The sequence below is a fragment of the Nomascus leucogenys genome, chromosome 16, assembly GCF_006542625.1.
Source record: "Nomascus leucogenys isolate Asia chromosome 16, Asia_NLE_v1, whole genome shotgun sequence".
Lineage (NCBI taxonomy): Eukaryota > Metazoa > Chordata > Mammalia > Primates > Hylobatidae > Nomascus > Nomascus leucogenys.
Window position 1 is genome coordinate 11,948,753 of NC_044396.1, and position 25,535 is coordinate 11,974,287.

At 40.2% G+C, this 25,535-nt stretch overlaps 1 pseudogene; it reads left to right on the forward strand.

Annotated features, from left to right (window-relative positions):
• Positions 1-3,183: 3,183 nt before the first annotated feature.
• The window catches only part of LOC115830702, a 54,712-nt pseudogene continuing 32,360 nt past the window's right edge, over positions 3,184-25,535 (forward strand).

Sequence of the window (25,535 nt, forward strand, 5' to 3'; positions counted from 1 at the left end):
CCATGGCCATAGCCAGAACAAGGCAAAGGTGGGACCCACAGCAGTCAGTTTGATCCGAAAGCCCACAGTGGTCTCAACCAGTGTGTAATGCTGTCTCACAAACATCCTCAGAATCTGCTCCATCTCTTATCACCAACAAAGCCTTGGATTTGCTGGTAGAGAAAAAAAAATGCTTGAACTCTAGCTGGGCTCCTCTAGTATCTGTTTTGACAGCCGAAATTAATTGTTCATTTTCTGAGCACTTTTTGGCAACTCCTTCTAATGACCCGAACTGCCGTCTCCTTCCTTTTCAGCTTGGCAAGGCTCCCCGGTGTGGAGCTGACGGGGCGCGGGGCGGGTGCGAGAACTGCACTGATACAGTGGTCTGGCAGGGCTGCAGGCTTTAGGAGAAAGGAAATGATTGTTTTCACTCTCTGGAGTTGCTGAGAATGATGGTGGGCATTTTCTGACTCTGGCTAAAATGAAAGTCTCATAAAGCTGATTAAACCAAATGTGATAATTGAGTTGAAGATGAGCCTATCTCATCTTTGTTATTGTCTTCCAAAGCAAGACAATCTATCTTTCTCACACTGCACCTCTGCATGCTCAGAGCAAAGGGGGAACCTCTCTTCCCTCTGCACTCTCCCTCAGTGTTGACCAGAAGAGGGAGCAGCGTCTGTTGGAATGTGAGTGATGTATAGGCACATGTTCCGAATGGGCACCTAGCTCCAAAGATGCTTGGACTCTTAGGATTAAGAACACTTGTTAAATTTAAAAATCCTGTTGGAGTAGAAAATACCAATATTTTCTGGCAGCTCTGAGCCCTTAGGCACCATTTTGGGCAACTTTATTTTGAAACCTGCAGAAGCTATCCTCAAACATGCATTAATTACTTGAAAGCCCATCAACATCCTTGATATTGTTATTCTCAAAATACACATGTGCTAATCCAGAGGCTGGTGCTTGAAACATGGAGAAGGCATGAGTTGTATCTGCAAGGTTAAAATATTAAAAAAGGTGTAGATGAACACCAACATTTCCCCCTTCTTCATTTACTCTGTCTCTTTCTTATAGATAAAGCAGAATGGAAATAAATGGGGCAGGTTGATATTTGGCTTTGGATAGGAATATTTCCTCTCCAGATTCTTTACCATCATGGTGGAATTCCTGGTGGAAGGTGAGCTTCAAGGTGGGTTTTAGTTGGAAAGAGAAGGGAAAATCTGAACTATGAAGAGGAGGTAATTCCTACAGGTGAGGACTGGATGGAAATCTTTCAGAGAGAGAGAGAGAAAGAAAAGGACAGAAGTTGCCAGTATTTGCTTGACAGCAGATCAAACAAAGACTTTGGGCCTGACAGACTTGTGGCAAACTCCAGGAGAAAGAGTATGAATTTGATGCTAAAAGCAGTGGAAATTACTAAAGAGTACTGAGGCTGGAATGAAGGGTAAGATGATGATGCTGGCCACATCACACCATGGTGGTAGCATTTAAAGTGTTGGATCCTGGTGGGTAAAAATTCAAGTAATAAGGCCGCCGTCAGGAAAGCCAGATGTACTGATTGGTCAAAGAAGGTCCCAGTTTATACTTACTGCCCAGGCAAAACTATTAATAGCTCCTTTGTTCACTGCCCAAGTTTCCTGTTTGGTTGTTAAATTACACAGTCACCCTGGCCTTAGTTTACATACGGCTGAGGGTCAAGGAATAAATCACATACTTAGCAATGCACATGCAGGGGGAGAGAGAGATCTTGAAGAGATGCTTGTAAACGAACAAACAAAAAAGCAGGATGATAGGAATAGTGAAAAGTGACCTACCTGGTTATGTCCAGTCAACAAGGACAGTGAGCAGTCAGTGAGGGGGATCATGAGGGAAAGATGTAATGTTCCATATGATGGCAAGATCCCCAGGGACAATAGATATTTATTACATAGACAATGTGGAAGAACAAATCAGTGCTTGTTAGATGAATGAAATTGTGCACAGGTAGAGGAAGCAGGACTGATGTGAAGAAAGGACATGGAGCAAACCCGGAAGTGGGTGCTTCGGAGCAGATTTGATTTTCCAGGATAATGATATCTAGAAAGAAGTGTGAAGGCTCTGTGGATGTTAGTGGGTCACATCAAAGGAACAGAAGCGACACTGGAGAGGCAATAATTTGGGGAATGGAAGAGATGTAGAGCAGATGAAGCTTTGGGTGTGGAGAGAAGGGTGGTGAAGATCTCACTTGCTATGTGTGCCAGGCACTGTGCAAGGCTTGGAGACAGAGATGCAGGGAGGCAGCTCTCAGGGTCTGGCACTTTAAGACAATCACAAGCAGTTATTCTCAGTGTTGTTTGAGGAGCACAGTCACGAAGGGGCAAATTCTGCCTCAAGGTGGGGTGAGGGAGCCTGCTTGAGAGGGGCCAAATTAGTGTCAGTGTTGGAGATGGCTGGTAAGAACCTTGAGGAAAGCATAGGGATTTCCTAGCTGTACAAGTGGGGAAAGGTGGAAGGATTGTGTGAGCATATGCAGGGAGGTGCGGCTGCAGTACAGAACATCTCTAGGATTGTGAGGGCAGGTGAGGATGCAGGCAAGGATGCAGGATGGGCAGCCTTGTATTTCAAGCTGGAGCATAAGAATTTTATCTCATGGTTTGCCAGGAACAGTTCTTAAAGTAGGAAAGTGTTTCACAAACTCGCTGTGAGCATTGGCTTGAAGGACGTGGAAGGATGGAGAGTCTGGATGGAGCAAGGGAAACAGGGGAGGGGAGGAGGGAAGCTGCAAGAGAATTCCCAATCTGTCAGAAGCAGAGGAATAGAGAGGAAGAGATGGAGTGAGGGGATACTTGCAGGGTATATTTGGAAGGTCTTGAGGACAATTTGGATGTGGAAGGTGAGAGAGAGAGAGGACTCAAATATTTTGACTATGAGGAAATCTTTGGGAAGGCGGTGAAAGGAGACAGTCCCAGAAACAGAACTGCAGGGATGTAAGAAATGAGTTTGGTGAAAGAAAGCAGAGACAAGTTCAGAGAGCTTAAGCCTGGAGGGGAGGGTTGAGATGGAGTGATAGTTTGATGGTGGGGAGGGGACAGGGAACAGGAAGGAGAAAGGTGGAGGCGGGCATGCTGCCAAGGCTAAATGAAAGTGGTTTTGTCTTGTTTCCTAAGATGGATGGGGAAGCCTGGGTATATTTGGTTTTGATGGGGTTATAGAAACAGAAGGAAAATGCTGATGAAAAATGAAGGAGAGTCTGTGATCACTGAAGAAAGCAAACAGTTTCAGCAGATGTTACAGTTCTGGTCCGAGGATTCTTACCAGCAGGTACTCCAAGTCTTGAAGATAATGATGGGAAGTTAAAATCCAGGTAGAAATTGGGGGATGGCCGAAAGAGGGAAATACTGAAGAGGCAGAGAACAGCCAGGGACAAAAATGGGACTAATGTGTGTCTGAGGTAGATACCAAAATATCAATAGAGATATCAGTAGAGAAGGGAAGAGAAGAAAAAGAATATCTGGCTCACATGGGTGCCGAATGACACAGAGAAGATGAGAAAAGCAGAAAGCAAGTTTAGGATTGTAGTGGTTGTTTGTTGTTTTTGACACTCAACATTCATACACACTTCTTGAATCAAGAATGCCCTGATTTTGTTTTGGAGAAACCACCTTTATTCAGTGTTTAGCCTGCATGCTTGGAGTTTAGCTGATGATACTGAGTCCCAGCATTGGGGTAACTTCGTCCAATTCTAATAGTGTATTTCGCCCCTGGGCACAATGATTTGTACATGAGTATGCACCAAGCTCAAGTCAGAGCTAGGAAGGCTCAACTCTGGGATTTTTTTAACGAAGCTATTGATGGAGAAGACTCTTTCATCAAGGACTTGAGTGTAGAAGACTATAAACTGGAGATGCTCCAGACATTTTACAACCTCGAGGGGAGAGTCTATCAGGGAATGCGGACAACATGGTGGAATGCACAATTAATAGATGGAGAGAGAAACTGGGTCTTCATGAAATCATCTGAGCCCTATGCCTAAAGCCAGTCCTAGCCCTGTGATTTTCAGTTGTATGAGCACTAGATTAGTTTTCTTTTGATTAAGCCATTTGGATTGGGTTTTCTTAGTTGCCATAGGAAGAGTTACAACTGATGAAACGATATAGGGGGAATGTTATGGGAGCACAAAAAAGTGAGTGAAGAAGGGAGGTATTTGAGGATAAGAACAGAAAGGAGGCAGAAGCAAAGAGTCCATTGAGATAAGGTTGATAGGAAATAAAAGGAAAGGATTAACTGACCGGGGCTAGCCAGGCTTTTAACATCCATGAAGAGGTACCCTTGGACTGTAGTAGATTTCATTGATGAACACTAACATAGGAATTAAAGCCACCCTGGGGGTTCAGTATTTTTTCTCATGTACACAAAGAGAACAACACGCAGTGATGATAGTCACACTCTGTAACACCGGTGGATGCCCATTCATTCATTCATTCATTGTTTCATTTATTTGCTCAGTAAAAGTTTATTAGCATCTGCCAAACAACATGTTAAGAATTAGAGGTAGAAAAGACACCATATTCTCCCTAGAGGTGCTTTATTGAGAGAGAGCAGCAGTCAGATGTAATTAGAGTGCTGGGTGGTCAGTAGACTGGGGATAAGTCTGTGAGTTTGAGCTCAGAGGGAGCCTCAGGGAGGTGACTGCATAGCTAGCATAAGTTAGTAAGAGTTGTGCAGCTAATGGATACCTGAAACAACCCCTGGTTTGGGTATTGGCAGTCTAAATGAGCTTTGTTCTCTCTCAGAGTCTTGGTCCCACACTGGAAAAGAGGAACCAGATGAATGTGTTTCTGTTTTCCTGTTTCGTTTCTCTTAATATGAATGGACACTTGCTTGTTAACTGTGGTACCCTCTGGTTATTGTAGGATGCTGTTCATTTAGGCAGTCAGACATGGATTTTGAAAGTCCTCTTGCCTTTTACAAACTGGTTGCATTAAGTACAATAAGTACACTTTTCTTTATTAATATGCTGACTGTCTTGTATACCTAGGCTGAACAGGTCTACCTTGTTTGCCGCTCAGAGCAATGTGTATAAGCAGCTGCAAAACATATTTGATGCAATGAAAAAGCAATTTTTGTCTTTAAAATAAACACCAACTTTTCTCTTTTGTAAGCCTGTCCAGATGATCAAAAGCCAGATAAGGCCTTAAAACAAATTCCCTTTTCCCATTTGCAATGTAAAAAACTCCTTTATTCCCAACACACCCTCCCCTTTCATTAATGGAAGCGCAGCTCTTATCTTGATGTATGTGTAGCTGGTGCTTCTTCAGTTCTGACAACAAGAAAAGTGAGCAACAGAAAATAATGGAGCCCTGAAAAATTGCTGTCTTATACCCCTGAAATTTCTCCTTCTTTCAGGCCAAATCCACCCGCGTACCATGTTTGAGAAATGATGAGCACAAGAGGTATCTGTTAAGTCGACAGCCTGCAAAGCTTTTTCTTTTAAATAGCCAATGATTATTGAATCGTTGGCCAGTCTTGAACACTCTTAGGCACAGTAACAGTTAATAGAATGGAGAAGCCGTCATCTTTTGGCCTTCAAAAGCTTCTGAACTAAGATGGGTATGAGGAATTAGAAGGAAAATAATTGAAGAGCCAGAGCTGCAGCAATCTCAGAATCTCTGGACTCAAATATAGTGGCTGCAGCTTCCTGGGCCATGTCCCATTCTTAAAGTGTGCGATAAGCAAAAAACATGTACTATTCTCTTGTTCTTCACATACTGTGAGGGATAAACATAAAAGTAAATTCTCCATCTGAGGGAAATCCTGCATATCCAAGCTGCGTAGGGTGGCAATCAAGTGTATACTAAGTTCTGGTTGTTGCTCAATGATGAGCACAGCATCAAGCCCACCAGCACTTACAATAGAACAGTGATCTGTAGCCAGACCAGATCTTCAGGTGTTTCAATAAGGCTACAGGTAGTTGATTGATTTCTTTTGCCATCTAGGATGATTCTATATCAAGGACTATGAAATATGTTTGCTGACATCATTTTGACCAGATCTTCAGGCCAGATGACTTTGCCTTTAGTCAGTCTGGAGCAGGCTATGGCCACAGAAGGAAGGAAACAGACCTGACAGACTCCATCGTGATATCGTATCTAAGGTATCTAGAGCCATTACAGGCTTCAAGGCATCCTATGGACTCAATGGCTAGATGGGGGCATGGGCTCTGGCATGGGCACCCTTCTCATTTGCAAGGTCTGTATCCAGGACCCTGATCACCTCATAACATCTAGCAGGAGCGCTTCACCCAAAGTTTAGGCACCATGGCCAAATACCATACCATATTCTCTGTCCACTGGTTGGTGGACACCATAAATAATGAGGTGCTCTACTTTGCTTCTGAAACTTCAAGCTGACCCTCTGACATTGACAGTGACCTGAGCCACCCCATCTTGATCTGCCTGTCTCCACTTTCCAGGCAAGTTCAATACAAACTTCCACAAACTGGTGGTCTGCCTGGCCCCCATTCCTTATGTTACTTCTTTATGTCAGGTTTCGCCTCACTCACTAGCTTGGAAAACTACTAGTACTCGGCTCTGACTGCAGCAAAGCTAACCCAGCAAACTCTCAATGCCAAAACAAGATGGCAGCATGTGATTCATGTCATGCTACTGTTATCATCATCATCATCATTTTTTGAGGACAGAAGTCTATGAAGGAAGTGTATAAGGACATGCTCAACTAAGAAGCAAGAGCAGCAGCTGCTACAAAGAATGGATCCCCAACAATATCAAGACAGTTATCTACAACATTCCAACCAATGGGCTCAAGGTGGACATTAGCAGAAAACCACCATCCAAGAGCTCTTCAAGGGAATCTCCTAGTCTAAGCAGTTCAATGCTATGTCCTGTCTGAATGCTTTCTACATTAGAACACAGGGAAAAGAATGAGTGAAATGCAGTTCCTGAAGAATGAGAGCAACAACAACACCTTTGTTAAAAAAAAAAAGTCAATGGCATCAGAATTCCACAAGGAAGAAGAGAAGGAATTTCAGCCAAGAGTCCAAGAAGGTCTGAGGACCTAATCCTCTGCCCCCATACGTTAGTCTTCTCAGTTTACCCAGCCTTCAACATGACCCCATTCCCCCCACCCTAAAATTACCATTTTTTAAAGTCTCTGTCTTTGTTTATTTGTTTTTCTGGGGAAGGGAAAGGGGGACTTGTCTCTTTCTTCTGGGGAACTGGATTTCTGGGACTTTTTCTATCCGAGAGCATACTACCACATCTTCACAACTCAAATGCCTACTGACTTGAGCCCAGATCATGGCCAAGAGAAAAAGAGGACCAGAGTGATTGACTCCTAGTAGAAGCAACTGGGTCAATTCTAATTTGTCTTTCATTTACCATCTCAAGATGTTTCTCTGGTTTTTGTATGACTGCTTCACTTTCTCCTCCACCTTAGGTTCAGGCGAGATGTTGGTGGTATTGCTCAGTTCTCCTCTCAGTTCTGCTCTGAGCCTTCATTTTCCTTTGGAGGAGACTGTCCCACTCTGTTAAGGTGGCCCGCATACTTCGCCTTCTTTTTGGGGGCAGACAGGAAGTGGGGAGAGAGAACTGCCTTGATCTCTAAGCATCTAAGGAGGACCCCCCTCCTCTTCTTTCCTTGCTCATTACATCCCCAAAATATGGAAAGAAATGTATTACCAGCTAAAAACAGAATACAGTTTTTTTCCCCAGAAGATGGAGGAATCAAAAGATGCCCCACCATCGCTCATTTGCAATTTCTCTTCTTTGTTTTTTTCTTAAGCTGGGACATTTTTGCTGCCTTAGTTTTCCTGTTCTGCCACTCAGATTTTAGTTTTGTGTGAGATTTACTGCTCTTTGGGAAGATGAGGTTCTATGAGCCAAAAACAAACAGAAAATGAAAAAAAAAAAAACTTATGCTAAAGCGTGACTCAATTCTTGCTTTCATTCAATCAACTTTCATAGTACATGCCAAGCATTGATTTGGGGAGAGCACACACCCTGTCCTGCCTGCAGCATCTGGTCTTGCTGCCATTTAGGTGGGAGTTGAGCCAGGTAGCAGCTAATGAATGGTGGGCCACCCTCTGGAGGGCAGAGATTAAGTCTGGATGGAGGTGCTAAAGTGGCCAACCACGACTGCAAGGATAGAAAGTGTGTTGGAATCGCTTTCTGTGATCTTGTAACTCTTCAAATCCCTCTAGGAATATTGAAATTCCCAGTTTAAGGAAAACTGCCTTCCCACAGTGGGATATAGCCACAAAAATGCATTTATATAGAATTTTTGCTGTTTATTCTAAAGAAGTAGATCAAAACCAGGCAAAAACTCCCTTCCCTCTTCCCCCTCCCTTTTCAGGGACACTTGGCAGGAGGCATTTTTGATTGTCTTAGTTGGGGGGACGGTGAAGGTGGCATCTAGTACGTAGAGGCCAGGGATGCTGCTAAACATCTTTCAATCCACAGACAGCCTCCCATAACCAAGAATTATCAGGCCCAAAGCGTCAACTGTGCTGAGGTTGGAAACCCCGTTCTAAAGGAAGAGACCTCTGACCCTTACCTAATTGTGCAATGATAGTAATAATGCACATTTGACAAGCACTTACTATGTGTCAGATGCTGTTCTTAGGGTTTTACTTGCAGGACTTCACTGATTTCTCATTATCAATGACAAAGGAAGTCTTATCATCATCCCCATTTTCCAGATGTGGAAAATGAGTGCTGGAGAGATTAAGTGTTTTGCTGCAAGTCTCCAAGCTAGAAAGCAACTGGGTCAGAATCTGAATCTCAGCAGCCTGTGGCCAAGTTCATATACACTTAAGCTTGTTTATAGGTTGCCTCTCTCCTGGACAACAAAGTTTGCTAAAGTTCATTGTTCTCAGTGGGAAGTATGTTTTTTTTTTTTTTTTTTGCTTGGGTGAATATAGCAACCTAGAAGAGCGAGTATAGGAGAAGGGACAATCTCAACAATTTGTCTTTGTAATGAGAATAATCAAAGTCCTCTTGTCTCTATTGCTGCACTGGAGTGGGTGGATCCTGGTGAACATGAAGGAAGAGATGCACCTGACCAGACAGGACCCGCGTTAATGACAGGGCACACTGTGTCAGGCAAGGCGCTCCTCTGAAGCCACACACACCCTGCTTGCTGATCTCCCTGCAGTGGAAGGTTAAGTCTGCAGCATCAGCCAGCCCCAGAACCCTTTGAAATACCATGTCGGAAACTTCTTGGCAAAGCCTAACAATAGAAACCATAAGCAGATTCTAAATTACCATTATCATTAATCGGGGTTGACATGTAACTGGCCCCTCCTAAGTACTGCTCAATCATTGCCCCCCTTTATTCATTTCTCCAAGATTCCCACAGGCCTCCTTAGAGTAAAGGGTACCTGAGCCGTGCCCCGGTGTGTGGTCCTCGGCGGAACAATGGAAGCAAAGTAATCCCTGACAGAGCCGGGCTGGGACCTTCGACATAAAGCAGATATGGGGGCAATGTGAGAAAGGGCCATGGGGGGAAGATCAGACAGGGAAGAAGACCGGGAGAGCAGCCAGGTATTAAGGGGCCGGGTAGGGGCAAGGAGAGCCAATAATAGAGGTTGGGTGAAATGGAATGAGCACAGTTTGTGTTCAGAGTTGGCATTTGTCATTTTAACGGATTCCAAAGAAGGAGGCAGGCATGCTTTCCAACTAGCCTGGGAAACCAGTTACATATGGGAGAAGGGCTTTTAAAAAGCCCTTCATTCAAGAAACTTATCTTTAAGCTATTGTTTTAGAGCATTTTTAAAATAACTGTTAATTATGCTTCAGATTTTTTTCACTTTTGCACCGCACATGGGTTTTAGGAACTGCAAAAAGCCCAGACCATATCTTTAATCTGTCCATTCACACATTCAGCTATTTGGCGAATATTTATTGAGATCCCACTAAGTGCCAAGCACTGTTCATAACACTGGGGATGCAGCCATGGACAAAATATGTATGGCCTGGCCCTCACAGAGACTGCATTTTAGAGGGGAGACAGAAAACAAAACAGTAAGCATAATAAACAAGTAAATGACTTCTTCTCATCAAAGGACACAATCAACACAATGGAAAGGCAACCTATGGAATCAGAGAAAATATTTGCAAATTATATATCTGATAGGGGTTAATATCCAGAATACATAGAGAACTCCTACAACTCAACAATATCAACAATAAAAACTTGATTTGAAAATAGGCAAAGGACATGAATAGACATTTCCCCAAAGAAGATATACAACTGGCCAATAAATACATGAAAAGATGCTCAACAGCACTAATCGTTAGGGAAATGCAAATAAAAGCCACAATGAGATATCACCTCACATCCATTAAGATGTCTACTATATTAAAAAACCAAAACTCCAGAAAATAACAAGTGTTGGTGAGGATGTGGAGAAATTGGAACCCTTCTGCAATATTGACGGGAATGTAAAATGGTGCAGCCACAATGGAAAACAGCATGGCAGTTTCTCAAAAAACAAAAATAAAATTACCATATGACCCAGCAATTCTACTTCTGAGTATATACCCGAGAGACCTGAAAGCAGGATCTTGAAGAGAGATTTGTACACCCATGTTCACGGCAGCATTATTCACGACACCCAAAAGGTGGAAGCAACTCAAGTGTCCATTGAAGAATGAGTAGATAAGCAAAATGTGATATATACATCCAGTGAAATTTTCTTCAGCCTTAAAGATAAAGGGAATTCTGATACATGCTACAACATGATGACCCTTGAGGACATTTATGCTGAGTGAAGGAAGACAGCCACAAAAAGACAATTCGACTTTTATGAGGTATCTAGAGTAGTCAGATTCTTAGACACAGAATGTAAAATGGTGGTTGTCCCTGCCTGTAGTTATCAGCTACTCCAGAGGCTAAGGCAGGAGAAGCAATTCCACCCAGGAGGCGGAGGTTGCAGTGAGCAGAGATCACACCACTGCACTCCAAACTGGGGGACAGAGCGAGACTCCGTCTCAAAAAAAAAAAAAAAATGGTGTGTGTCAACGGATGAGGCAGAGGGAAAGGGGAATGGTTGTTTCATGAGTAAAATATCAGGTTTGAAAGATAAAAAGGGTTCTGGAGATTGGTTGTACAACAATGTGAATAAACTTAACAGTAGTGAACTATACACTTAGAAATTGTTATGATGATAAATTTTATCATGTTTTATGTAATTTATTCCAACTGAAACTTTAAAAATAAGTAAATAAGAATAGTTTGTTAGAAGGTGATGAGTGCCCTGGAGACAAAGTGTAGCTGAGGGGCAGGGAGTGGCTGTGCAGGGTAAGCCACATTGAGAGAGTGACATTTGAATGAAGACTTGATATTGATGAAGGATTGAGCCATGTAGATGTGGAGTAAGAGCTTTCTAGGAAGAGGGCAAAACTAGGGCAAAGGTCTTAAAGTGACCTGGCGTGTTTGAGGGACAGGAGGCCAGGGAGGATCCAGCCAGGTGAGCCAGGGTTAGAGAAGCAGCAGATCGTGTTAGGCCTTGGATGCCACTGTAAGGATCTGGCTTTTATACTGAGTGAGGGCCAAACCACTGGAGGACTTTGAGTAGAAAAGAGCACTATTTTAACTGACTTGTTTCCTTGGGATCGCTCCACTTGCTGTGCTGAGAAAGGACTGTAGGGGGCAAGAAAGGAAGTTGGAAGACCAGCGGAGGCTGCTGCTTCAATCCAAATGAAAGAAATTATGATCACCTGGACCCAGGTAAGAAGAGTAGAAGTCTTGAGAATTGGACAGATTCTGGATAAAATTAGAAGAGAAAGTCAATTGAATTTCTTGGTGAATTGGAAGTAAAGTGTGAAAGAAAAAAGCAAGAATGACCCTAAGACTTTTGTCATGAGCAATGGAAAGAATGGAATTACTGTTAACTGAAATGTGCAGAGCAGCAAGTCCAGAGGTTTTGGGGAGAAGAGCAGGTGTTTGATTAGGCATATTAAGTCAGAGATGATAATCACGTATTCAAGAGGGACTTCAGTGGATATATGGGTCTAGAATTCATGGGGGAGGTTGGGGAATTATTAGTATACATAAGTCACTTGGGGAATTATTAGTACCCAGATGATATAGATTAAAAGCCATGGATCTGAAGACGGTCACCTTCAAAGTGAGTAAAGAGAGAAGGGAGGGGGCCCTAAAACGCACCTAGGATGACCTAATATTAACAGGCACAGAGAAAAGGAGGCATCAGAACAGGAGACTGAGACACACAGCGGCAGGTACCATTCAGAGTCCATAGTGGCTACAGAGAAACGCTAAGATGGAGCCGGAGAGGCTACCTTCTCAAGATAAGGAAAAACTGAGTCCTAAAAGGAAGAAGGGATTTACTCAAGTCACATAGCTAGTCAGTGGCAAACTGAAAGTAAGTACTCCTCATAGGAACGTGCCTATTCAGCAAGCAGAAACAGAATACCTAATTTTAATGGAGGTGGGGACCAAACCCTCAGTAAAGTACAAAAATTCTTTCTTTGAAGTTCATCTAGACTAGCATGTAATTAGACAGTATGTTACAAATGCTGTAAAACTGACAATACAATAAGCAAAGCCAAGGAAAAGAAAAGTTAACTGTACATCCTGGTGACTTCATGAGCTTGAACAGTTAATAGGCTAGCAGTGCTAGCACAATTATAAACTTAACTTTCAAATCTGCTTCTTCATAGAAATTCTCTGTTCAGCCCTATTGAAAGCTTGTCGTTTTCTCAAAATTCTTTTTTAATGACCAGACCTATCATAATGCCTAGAAGTGTTTTGAATTCTCATGTTGAAGAAATTATCAAAGCCCACCAGACATAATAAACAGTGTTTTGCAACTCAGTGTTATTTGTAAAATGAAGCCCTAAGAGATGCAAATTGTGTATTTTGAGCCACAAGTTTTTCTTACATTGTCATTTCAGTGGCATTCTTAATGCATGGCATGTTTTACCTTGACCTAGTCTATCTTCAAAAATATTTACATATTGATATTTTGAATATTTTCAATAACGTCCCAATTGTATTTTTTCCATGTACCTTTATTTTATTTCCCTTTTTTTTCCTGAAGCTGCTCCGTATCTCACCTCTCATAGTTTCAGGCTTTCAGAAAAACTTGGAAGAGGGAACAAATAAAAAAGTAAAATCACCCATAAAATCATTATCCAGAAACAATAGCCATTACTAACATTTTAGCAAGTTTATTTGTAGTGGATTTTTCCCTCTATGCTTAACTCCTTTTTAATTATCAGTAATTTTACAGGCCTAGTATCTTAGGTTACTAGTACTTCCCAAACAGCTGGACTATTCTGGGCTCTCTGCTTCTGGAGAAATAAGTGACTGAGCAGAGAGCAGAGAAGACAAAACCCATTCCTTGGCTTTAGAGTTTGAAAGCCAATGTGTTTAAGCATATGAAGATTATAGATCAGCATTGTGAGGACAGGATTTCAGAAGTATAGGACCTTACTCTTACTCCCCCACTCCTCAATACAGACACACACACACACACACACACACACACACACACACACACACACACACACTAACCCTGGGCTGGGAAGAAGAAAAAGGTGACCTGGGGGAAATTTGGAAGATTCCAGAGGAAGACATTAGGCTCTATTCTTCAGGTTAATCACCAGGAAAATGGCAACAACTGAAGACAGAATATCAGATTTGAGAGCAAAGGAGTCTGTTCTCATCTTTCAGGTGGGACCTGGGGAAGTGGTAAAATCATACAGAAAAAATGGCTCTGGGTTTGTTCAGACAAGGAAGCCTAAACCAGTCTCACAGAGGGTCCTATACTGTAGTTTAGAAGCAACAAGTTGATCCAAGATGGAAAGTCGATCTTGGCTGGAAATGAGGGCTATGGCAGATTGGAGGGTAGACTTTTCCACAGGAGTCCAAGTGCCCTGCTGATACTGAGGAGCAGCTAGGAGAAAGGAAAAACTCTGGATTCTGTAGTAAAGTTTCCAGCACTCCAAGGAACATAGCTCAAAAGGGAAATTAACTTGTTATAGAATTATTTTTTTACCCTTGGGTTTGTGAACTGAAATATCCTGATTTTTTTGCTACCTTCAAGATTTCTTAATGAAAATCATTTTTAATACTGGCTTAATATGTCATTGATTGGATGCCATAATTTTCCTAACAAATCCCTTATTTTTAAACATTTTTATTATGTCTATTTTTTGCCATTATAATTAATGCTATATATTTTAAAGCATGATCATCTAGGACGAGTGTTTGAAAAAATTCCTGAAGCGGAGCTATTGGTTAAAAGGCTAGAACAATTTTCTTTCCAATGATACATTATTACCAAATTGCTTTCCAAAAGTTTTGTAGAAATGTAATCATGAGTCATCTATAGGAATTCATTGTTAGACTTAAACATTATATCAGCATCAAATGACTACCATTTTATAGTTGAAGAAGAGATTTCACTGGTCTATAAATCATATATATTTCTTTTTTCTATGGTTAAAAGGGCAACATATATTCATTTTAGAAAATTTAAAATGTACAGGAAAGTGTGAAAATCACCAATAATCCCACTGCTTGAAGATAGCTACTGTTTACATGCTAATGTACTTTTCCCAGTCTTTCTTTCTCTGAGTGTGCATATCTACTCACACACACAATCACATGCACCTATATTTTGCTTCTTAAAAAATTGGAATCATATCATATATATCATTATGCACATTTTTGATTTAACAATGATATGAAAGTTTTCCAATATCATAAAATATTCTCCTAAAACATTCATTTGCACAATTATTAATGTTTGAAACCTGCCTTAGACACAAAACCCTCACTCAATAATAGCTTGCTGTTGCCGTGATGTAATGGGGATATTAAAACCATTAAGTGGAGGCTGAGGCGGAAGAATTGCTTGAGGCCAGGAGTTTGAGACAAGCCTGGGCAACAAAGCAAGACCCCATGTCTACAAAAAGAAACCAACAGTGGGAGGATGGGCTGGAGCATTAAAACATGACTTTAAATGACTCTATATAATGTATTATAATGTTTTGTTATATACCGCAATTTTTTAAATCATCTCCCCAGTTATTGGAGATTTAGATTATTTCCTATTTTTCACCATTGTAATAATTCCAAGAGGATCATCCCTGTATACATCTTTGTGCACACATCTAGCTCCAATTATTTTCTTCAGATAAATCGTTAAATGTCAAGATGTTTGAATAAAAAATTATGCATGTGTTAAGGCTTCTCGTTGTTACCAAATTGCCTTCTAGGAAGTTTATACCATTTTCAACACTCATTAGTAGTATTTGTATGAGAATATCTATTTACTTGCACCTATGCCAGAACTGGGCATTATAATATTTAAATATCTCTGCCATTTCATTTGCAAAATATAACATCTTGTGGTTTAAAAAATTTTGGTTAATAGTGATATTGACCAGTTCCCCAAGTATGCTAATTATTATATCTCACCATTTGTAAATATTCTTTTTAATGTCTTCTTCAGGTGAATTCCATGACATTGAGAGCAAGTATACTGAGTAGTATTTAATAAACACTTGTTGATTACTTTGAGATGAATATGAATGCCAATTCTTTGAGTTTGACTACTTCTATTCTGAGGTTCTCTGGGGGGGATCCATTAAAACAATAATAGCGTTCTTCAGTTTTCTTTTTTTAGTGTTTCAAAAAAGCTTAGTAAAAATTTGTACACATATACAGTAAGATTGGGCAGCTTACTAAAATATCTTTTTTTTTTATTGGCTCGGAATTTTACATCATTGTTACATTGTACTGGTTGAAATCTCAGATTAGTGGCTTGAAATGATAGATTGGTGAAAAAAAGTGTTGCAAAATACTGCTTTGCTTGGTAGTTGCCAGGAAATAATACAAATCCCTGTTATTGAAAAGGGTGAGAACCATTAGATTACAATGTATCTGAGTGCTGAGTTTAGGTATTTCCTTTTTTTCCCCTTTCATCATAATTATTCTCGTTTATAGATTTTTTGATTGGCTAATTTAAGCATTATATTTTGTTGTAGTGGTTTATATACTTTTATTCTTCCATAAAAATAATTTGTGTTCATTAAAAAACAATTAAGCAGCACAGAGAGCCCAGAGAAGAAATGTTGGGGGTGCAGATGGGGGTATTAACAGAGACCAGGCAAATCAACGCCAAGCAGATTTCCCAAACAATTTCGATTAAATATGAACACCACTTATGTTTCATGAGTAGTTGCTTACCTCTACTTCTCTTGGACTGGTTTTGGTAATATACACATAAAGATGCACATACACAAACATCTATTTCACATAGATATTGGCACATGATTCTGGCCTTCAAAATGTATGATGAGGCTGAGTGTGGTGGCTCATACCTGTAATCTCAGTACTTTGGGAGGCAAAGGCAGGAGGATCGCTTGAACCCAGGAGTTTGAGACCAGCCTGGGCAACATAGGAAGACCCTACCTATAGAAAAAGTAAACAAAAATTAGCTGGATGTAGTGGCACGCACCTGTGGTCCCAGCTACTTGGGAGGCTGAGGTGAGTGGATCATTGAGCCCGGGAGGTTGAGGCTGCAGTGAGCCGTGATTGCACCACTGCACTCCTACCTGGGTGACGGGGAAATACTCTCTCTCAAAAAAAAAAAAAAAAAGGTATGACAATTTGCAGTGTACAGTAAGCCCTCACTTAATGTCACCAATAGGTTCTTGGAAACCTTGATTTTAAGTGAAATGACTTACTGCATGATGTAGGAGCTTAAAGTTGTAATTTCCAAGAACCTATTGACAACCTCGAGGACTTACTGTAGTTTAGTGTAAAGGGTATTGACTTTGAAGTTGGAAAATAAGGAGTTTGAGTTTGATTCCATTATTTGGCAGTCATGAGGCTTTGGGTAAACTAATGAGTATCACTCTCCTTCGCATATCTTTATTTTAGGGGCTTATTGTGAGCGTGAATGGGAAAGAATTGGAAAATGTCGTGTCTGACATCTTTGGTCCATGTATTGTATCTCCACTGGACTTTAGTATTCGATCACACCAAATCCAGTGAATTAGTTGAGACCTGGAGCCCAAAGCATCATTTCTGGTTTGGCAGCTCAGAACCTCTTTCTCCCTATCTAGCAACCATAACAAAGTGCTTGTGAGTTGTAAGACTACTAACATAGGGTGACTCTAGTTATCAATCTTTTATTTTTTTAAGAACTGGACCAGAATCCCATTTTTATCTTATCAGGTTATCTATGCTCAGTGGTGAGTTGGCTGTCCACTGGCTTTCTTCAATTGACCCTACCTATAGGCAATTGCTAAATACCCAATTCTTGGGAGTAATTGTTCTTCCCCTCACTTTTATATAGGGGTGGCCTCTTTAAAAACCTGTCCCATTAAGTGGGACAGCTAACTAGGCTGCCTTATATTCAGCAAAGCAATTATGATCAAACCTGCCTGGGATTTGCCTTGCAGTGTGTGGGCACTTTCAGCTGTGAGGCTGCACCATGTAATGTGTTCTGTCGGACTCAACTTGACACAACTTGCATGGTGCATTTACTTTCTTCATTCAAAGAGATTCTCTCTTTTAAGGCACTGGCTACTGAAAAATATGCAAGTGACCTGAGGGAAGAGACCCAGGGCCTCATCTTTATTCAGACATATCTCAGGTTAACCCCGAGACAGTTAACCCATCATGTTTATTGGTGGTATTTTAGCAGCAAGATGTTGATTTTACAAGTATGTTATTATCGGGTTTTATTATTAAGCTACTTATAAAATACCTGATTCATGTGGATATTTAACAGCAAGATTGAATTGTTTTTTAGTATTTCTTTTTAATTATTTAGAAATATTTAGAAAATCTTATGATTTTACCTCCCAATCTTTCTATAGATGAATCAGAAAGACTCTCTGCAGCCAATTTCCTTAGTACCCTTGAGAAAAATCAGTTTAGCTATGCTTAACTTTACTCCCTGAGGCTTGGGATATGTTCCCTAAATAAATTTCTTCTCTCCTTGGTTGTTGAAATATTTCATGTGTGTAAACACACACACACACGTGCACACACAGACACACACAAACAATTATTCAGGGGTTTTGGAGTAGAACAGACATGGCCAGGTGCAGTGGCTTACACCTGTAATCCCAACACTTTGAGGGGCCAAGGCAGGAGGACTGCTTGCGCCCAGGAGTTCGAGACCAGCCTGGGTAGCACAGGGAGACCCTGTCCCTCCAAAAATAATTAAAAAATACAAAATTAGCTGGGCATGGTGGTGTGTGCCTGCAGTCCTAGCTACTTGAGAAACTGAGGCAAGAGGATTGCTTGAGCCTAAGAGGTTGAGGCTGCAGTGAACTGCGATAACACCACTGCACTCCAGCCTGAGTGACAGAGTAAGACCGTTTAAAAAGAAAAAAAGGGCAGATATGATTAGAAAGACTCTTCAGCCAACAGTTAGAAGTAGCATTTATTGGATGCTTACTATGAGCTGGGCACAGTGCAAGCACCCCATTTGTGTTATTTTATAGTCACTAAAAAAACTCACGAGGGCAGTGCTCTTATCACCCCCTTTTACATGAGAACACTAAGTCTCAAAGAGTTTAAATTGCTTGTTCAAGCCCACATAGCTGTTCTGAGAGGGAGCCAGAATCACATCCAGGCCTGGTCGACTCCAAAGTCAGATGCACGTGAGAATGGCGGAGGTTGTGAAGCTGTGGGTTCGAGGCTTCATGGAGCCCTGACTTGGAAGGGTTGCAGAATTGCCTTGGGACCCTCAGTTTCTAACCTAGTGTGGGTTCTGTGAGGACAAGAAGCGGGCACTCTAGGCCCTGGAAATGCTCAGTGGGTCCAGGCCCCTGACATGGACCATCTGTTCTCATTTCCTCGTGTGAACTTGTTATGGTTAATTTTATGTGTCTGCTTGGCTGGGCCACGATGCCCACATAGTTGGTCAAATTGTTATGCTGGGTGTTTCTGTGAGGGTGTTTTTTTAGATGAGATTAGGATGTAAATTGGTAGCCATCAAGTTAAGCAAATGGTAAAGTAGTGGGCCTCATCCAATCAGTTGAAGGCCTTAATAGCACAAAGGCTGACCTCCTCTTACCCTGTCCCCGACCAGCAAGAAAGAACTCTGCCAGCAGGCAGCCTTCAAATTCTGAACTGCAACACCAGCTCTTCCCTGGGTCTCCAATCTGCCCACCTGCCCCATTAAATGTGGGACCCACACGGCCACTACAATCTCATGAGCCAATTCCTTAAATCTCTCTCTCTCTCTCTGCATACAACTTCTTGATTCTGTCTCTCTGGAGATCGCTGATTCCTACAGAACCTGTTCAAACTGTTAGTGATCATCTCACTTTTCCTCTAGGATCCCCCATAGCTTGCTATGTCCCGCCTCACAACCACCACTGAGCATCTTAAAGGTGTTTGTTTTTATCTTTTTTCCGATTTTAAAAATTACAGTTATTCCCGTTCTTTTTTTTTCTCACCAAATTGTTTTCTAAGAGTGAACTTGACAGTGCTGGAAGTTCCTGGCCCCCTTGGGGGAGTCTAACCCCACTCTCTCCCTCACTCCAGGCAGCCAGACCTTCTTCTTCCTTCAAGTCTCCTCCCATGCTTAGCATTTGAGGTTCGCGGTGCTTGTAACAATTTCTCCCCAAAAAGGTTCCTGTCTGTTTCCTTCTCCACACTCAGGCCTTGGCTTACACATCTGCTTCTGATAGGCCTTCTAACACCCACTTCAGAGTAGCTCTCCAGTCTCATTCTAGCACATCCCTTTGTTTTATTTTCTTCAATGCATGTATCACTTCTGATGCATCTTCTTTCTTTACTTCCATAGTGTTTGCTTTCCCCGCCAGAATGTCAACTCTGTGGAGTTCTGTCTGTCCTTCTCTTGCCTGTCCTTTTCACAGTTATACTCCTATGCCTTGAACATTGCCTAGCACAGAGCTGGAGCTCAAGAAACAGAAGTTGAGTGAATGAATGAATAAATGAATGAATGGACAAATATATTTTATCAGCTGGGTAGGCAAGTGTGTGCAGGTGCATGATATCCTACTGGTGAGAAGAGAGTAAATTGCTCATTTTTGAAGGTGCATTAACTCTTTCAGGCCCCTAGGGTATCATTTAGTTCACTGGAATAGTAATTTACTAAACTGTACCTTAGGGGCCTGAAAATGTTAATGTACCTCCAAAAGTTTCTAATTTACACCAGGGAGCAGTTTATTTACCCAGCAGGGTTTGACCTAATAGGTCTTAACTCCATTTAAGAGAGTCATAAGGACTTTATCACTTTTCCACCTTCACATTTCCTACTTCTAGCATTTATCTGCTTGTGGAATACTGTTGCCAGTAGCTACTGTGTTTATGCACACCCATCATATTCATACCAATACCAAGACCTGAAACGTTGCTTTCTTATGGCACTGGCACACATCTTTCATGTATATTTTAATTTGTATAATTAAAAAAATCTGTATATTGCAATCCATTCACATAATGTTATTTTAGTGGCTTCTTGGTATATATTTTAAATAATTCCTTAAATAGCTCACATTTTGTTTTAATCCAATAATTAAATCACGGTGTTAGAAAATGTAAAAAATTCTATGCATTTGGGTTACCAACCCTTATTTACAATATGCAGGCCGTTATTTTATTTCTTTTTGTTGTTTCAAATAGCAAGGCTGCTTCCACTCCTAATCATGGACACTTTTGTCCTGAGGTTTTCCAGATTTAGTCTAATCTTTCCTCTTTTGCTAATTACTGTCAATTCTGTACTATTGTAGCATGTCAAAAAAATCTCTTCCCCTCCTGAGTTTATTTTTTTGAAGAATAATTCTTACAGATTCAGCTGTGGGGATATCCTTAATTCTTGTCACACTGATGTTACAGGACTTGGTAAAATGTTTCTCTTGACTTTGGGGTAAAATCAGGTATGATTGTTACCAGCAATAAGTAGCAGGGTTTTTCATAAAACTGATCATGGATGGGGTTTTCCAAATATGGCATAAACCCATTAATGAAGCATTCCCTCATTTAGTCTTTGTGATAATTCATCCTGGACTGGGTTTGAATATGCCCTTGCTGTAGAATGAGGGTTTGCTAAGTAAATAATAGTGTAAATCAGATTAGAGAGAACAATTGCTTTTGAGAATGTTAGCACTGTATGGTAAAATCTTGATAGGGTTACTTAATTTTTTGGTACCATGAAGTTTTTTGTTGTTTTTGTTTTTGGTTAAACAACTTAGAAACATGTTCTCCTTTTCTGTTTCAGCTAATAAGGTAATTAAATTTGATTTCTGAATATTTTAATTCCTCAGGGATATCATTCTGGACAACAAGGACTGCTTAACATAGGTCAGTAGATGTGAATTAATTAGAGTATCAAGTCTCTGGAAGTTTTAAATGATATTTGTTGATGCAGAGTTATGGTCTTGTGAGTTGATTCATCCTTCTAAAGGTAGATTGCAGCAAAAACATCAGCAGGATCCAGGGTAATGGAGGTTTTGATTATGGTTCTTTATGTTTACAGAGATCCTCCAATTTCAAATAGATTATTTATTAAAGTCAGCAGTTTGTGTATTTGAAATAAGAAGATATCTTTTATTTCAAAAATTTTATCATTCAGGCTTTTTGTTAATTCAGAATTTCTTCTGCCTTCTAACCTTCTAGGCCTTCAGGATTAAAGGGCAATCCTGAATTATTACTCTACTAGAAAAACGTTTTTAGTAAGTAGATTTCAAAAGTGGGCTTTTTCTGCATCACTTCTTTTGTGGGTTGTAAAAAAATTACAAAAACTAGACTTTATACTGGAAACACAGTGGTGTTAAGAGAGGGTTTGGGTGAGCGCTGTTGCTATGGAGACCTTTGTTGGTATTCTCCTGCATAGACTGTCCCACCTCTGTGTTATCTACAGGTGGTAGCAATATTGGAAAGATCAAGGGTCTTACTTTACTGACTTGACCCTGGCATTCTGAAGAGCTACCCCTTAAATTCCTAGCTCCTTAATGGCCTTGTAGCAATAGCTGCTGCCCAGATTGCTTTCTAATTCTTGTTCATATTCTCAAGTTTGAAGTCTCTACCTAACTTCACATTTTTTTTTCTTGAGTCATACAATATATGACTGAACTTTCATCTGACAGCTGGGGATGAAAAACTATATCCTGAAAATGGTCTTGTCTTGCAAATGGAGAAGTCTGAGCTGGTTCATCACTGACTCTCAATCTGTGTTGCTTTTAACAGGATAATTGAGGTCTTGCCATTTTTAAAAAAACATTTATTTTGGTTCCCCATGGATGAAAGACATCCAGAAGGTATAGAAGTTACACAAGAGTCATGTCAGAAGATGGGAAGTGATTGTTAGGGGGAAATATCAAGCTGTGGATTCTTTAGTTAAATGTGATTGTTTTAGTCAAAATGACTTGTTTGGGGCTATCCTCATGTGTCTTAAAGTATTTGAATGGCACTTGATTTTGTATAACTCCTGTAGATCTCCTTAACGGATTCTTCAGTTAGATAAAGTTTTACATACTAGTGAAAGTTAATGCTGATTTAAGCATAATCAGATTGAAAATTCTTCCCTGTGGTCTACATGAAGGCAGATAAACTTCACATGGAGAATCCTAAATGTTATGGGACACATACAACATCCTGAGTTTTAGAAGTAGTGAGGCACTGTGCTGCTGCTTTATTATTGGATACTATATGCTTTCAAGGAATTTGTTATATATTTATTGGTAATTTTCACAAGATTTTATTACACTGAAGAAATATGTAAATACATGTGAGAAAGCTGTAGTTAGCCTCAAGAAACAAATAGTAATCGTTATTTCAATCTCGTATTTCAATTAACCTTAATCTTTTGTTTGTATAGCCTTCAAAAGCTGTAAAAATCAGTCATTATAGTTTAATTACTAACCACTATCCCAGGTGGTTAACTCCACTTCCTTCTAAACAAGTTCCTTCTTTCATTTAGTTTTTAAATGCCATGACTGGCATTCTCTAACAATGGTTTTATGCCTTATAGCCAGGTGTTGTAAGATACGCTGCAGAGTATTTTAAGTCTTGTTGGTTCCTCCTGGTACCAGAGATCTGCTGCTTCTTCTTTTCTTTCTTTTTGAACTGGCCTGTTTGCTGTTCCACTTCAGCATAGAATCACACTTGAGTTTTACATAATGACAGAAGTTGAATGTTTCCTGCTCTAGTGTTTATTTAGTAAAACATTTTACATTCCTGGATAGATACCAGTCTGTCATTAATGGATTCTTGGCTTTTGGCCAATAGCTAATAGTTTTATTGGTCCTCATAACATAGCTATGTGATTTTTGTAACCACAAGGGGCTCTTTTCCGTGTTTGTATTTCTTTCTTTCTTTTCTTTCTTTTCTTTCTTTCTCTTTCTTTCTCTTTATTTCTTTCTTTCTTTTTCTTTCTTTCTTTCTCCTTCCTTCCTTCTTTCTTTCCTTGCTTCCTTCCTTCCTTTCTTTCTTCTTTCTTTTCTTTCTTTCTCTCTTTCCTTCCTTTTCTTCCTTCCTTCCTTCCTTCCTTCTTTTTTTCTTTCTTCTTCATATTCTTTTTTTTTCTTTTTAGAAAAATAACCTAACAACCCAGAGGTGCACCAAATTTAAGGACAGAGTATTTTCTTTAAACTGTTATCTTTTCCACTTCATTCATTCTCTTTGCTCTTAGGAAATTCTCACATATCCTGGAGTATTTTGAACAAGGCTTGGGACTCAGCTGCACCATTCCCAGCTCTCTTGTTGCCCTAAGGAGGCTGAGCAAAGCTCATATTCTCTGCCCGGTGCTATTTGCCTATCTCAATAGGGAAAGGCCAAGAAGGGTTATTTACTGTAGGTGAATTTGTTAAGCTTTATTTGATTTAAGTATTGAGTAAAGGGGCCAGCTTTGGAAATCTTGGAGTCAGGTACCCTAAAAGAGGAAGAAAAGGTCTTTACAATTGGGTGTGAGCCAAGTCTGTGCAATTTATGTAGTTTTTTCTTAGACATGTAGGTGTTAATCTTGAATTCAAAACCTGCCATTTCGATCATTAAAAGGTCAGGAAACGACAGGTGCTGGAGAGGATGTGGAGAAATAGGAACACTTCTACACTGTTGGTGGGACTGTAAACTAGTTCAACCATTGTGGAAGACAGTGTGGTGATTCCTCAAGGATCTAGAACTAGAAATACCATTTGACTCAGCCATCCCATTACTGGGTATATACCCAAAGGATTATAAATCATGCTGCTATAAAGACACATGCACATGTATGTTTATTGTGGCATTATTCACAATAGCAAAGACTTGGAACCAACCCAAATGTCCATCAATGATAGACTGGATTAAGAAAATGTGGCACACATTCACCATGGAATACTATGCAGCCATAAAAAGGATAAGTTCATGTCCTTTGTAGGGACATGGATGAAACTGGAAACCATCATTCTCAGCAAACTATCACAAGGACAGAAAACCAAACACCACATGTTCTCACTCATAGGTGGGAATTGAACAATGAGAACACTTGGACACAGGAAGGGGAACATCACACACTGGGGCCTGTCATGGGGTGGGGGGAGGGGGGAGGGACAGCATTAGGAGATATACCTAATGTAAATGATGAGTTAATGGGTGCAGCACAACAACATGGCACATATATACGTATGTAACAAACCTGCACATTATGCACATGTACCCTAAACTTAAAGTATAATAAAAAAAAAGTGGAAAAAAAAACCCAGATCATGGGACCCCTGAAACAACAACAACAACAACAAAAACAACAACAACAACAAATAAAACTGCCATTTTTGTCCTGACCTCACACAAGGCTATGCTGTGGTGTCATTAAACTTCCCTGCCTGTTTCCTCTCTGTGTCATTGCCTGTTTAGATCTTTCTTTCCCCATCCCCCCATGTGTTTTAAAACAGAGGCTTAAAAGAAGTTAAAGTGCTTTGTGTCTCTAAATTCCCTACAAATTCAATCTTTTCCCTAGTGCATAAGTTACTATGCAATCTCACGATCACAAAACCATCTAAAAATAAACTATGAAATTGGGCTGAGTTCCAGGATGGCAGATTCTGGTTTTTGCTTTGCCTTAAAATCTACTAAACAATAACAAGAACATCAACAACAAAATATGAAGATCGTGCCTGCCAACTGTGGACAATTCAGAAAATATGAAGAGGATAAAGAATAGGATAATTATTCCCAATTCCCAGTCTCCATTTCCACCCCGTCCCATCACAATGATACATATTTTAGTCTATTACCTTAATGTAGTTTTTTTCTCTATTTTTCACATAGTGGAGAGCACTCTTTGCATAAGATTTTTGCATTCTTATTTTTTGTTTGTTATATAATGCTTATTTCCACATGCCATTTAAATTCTCCATTAACATAATTAAAAAAAATACATAACATGCCATGATAGGAGTTGTACTATAATTTACTCAACAATCTCCCAATATTGAGTATCTTGTTTTTCTTTTCTTTTCCTTTGCAGTTATGAAAAATACAGGCATTAACATATTTGTGCATAAATCTGTGTCTCATTGTCAAAATTCTTGGAGATTTTGCCTAATTTTAAACACAAG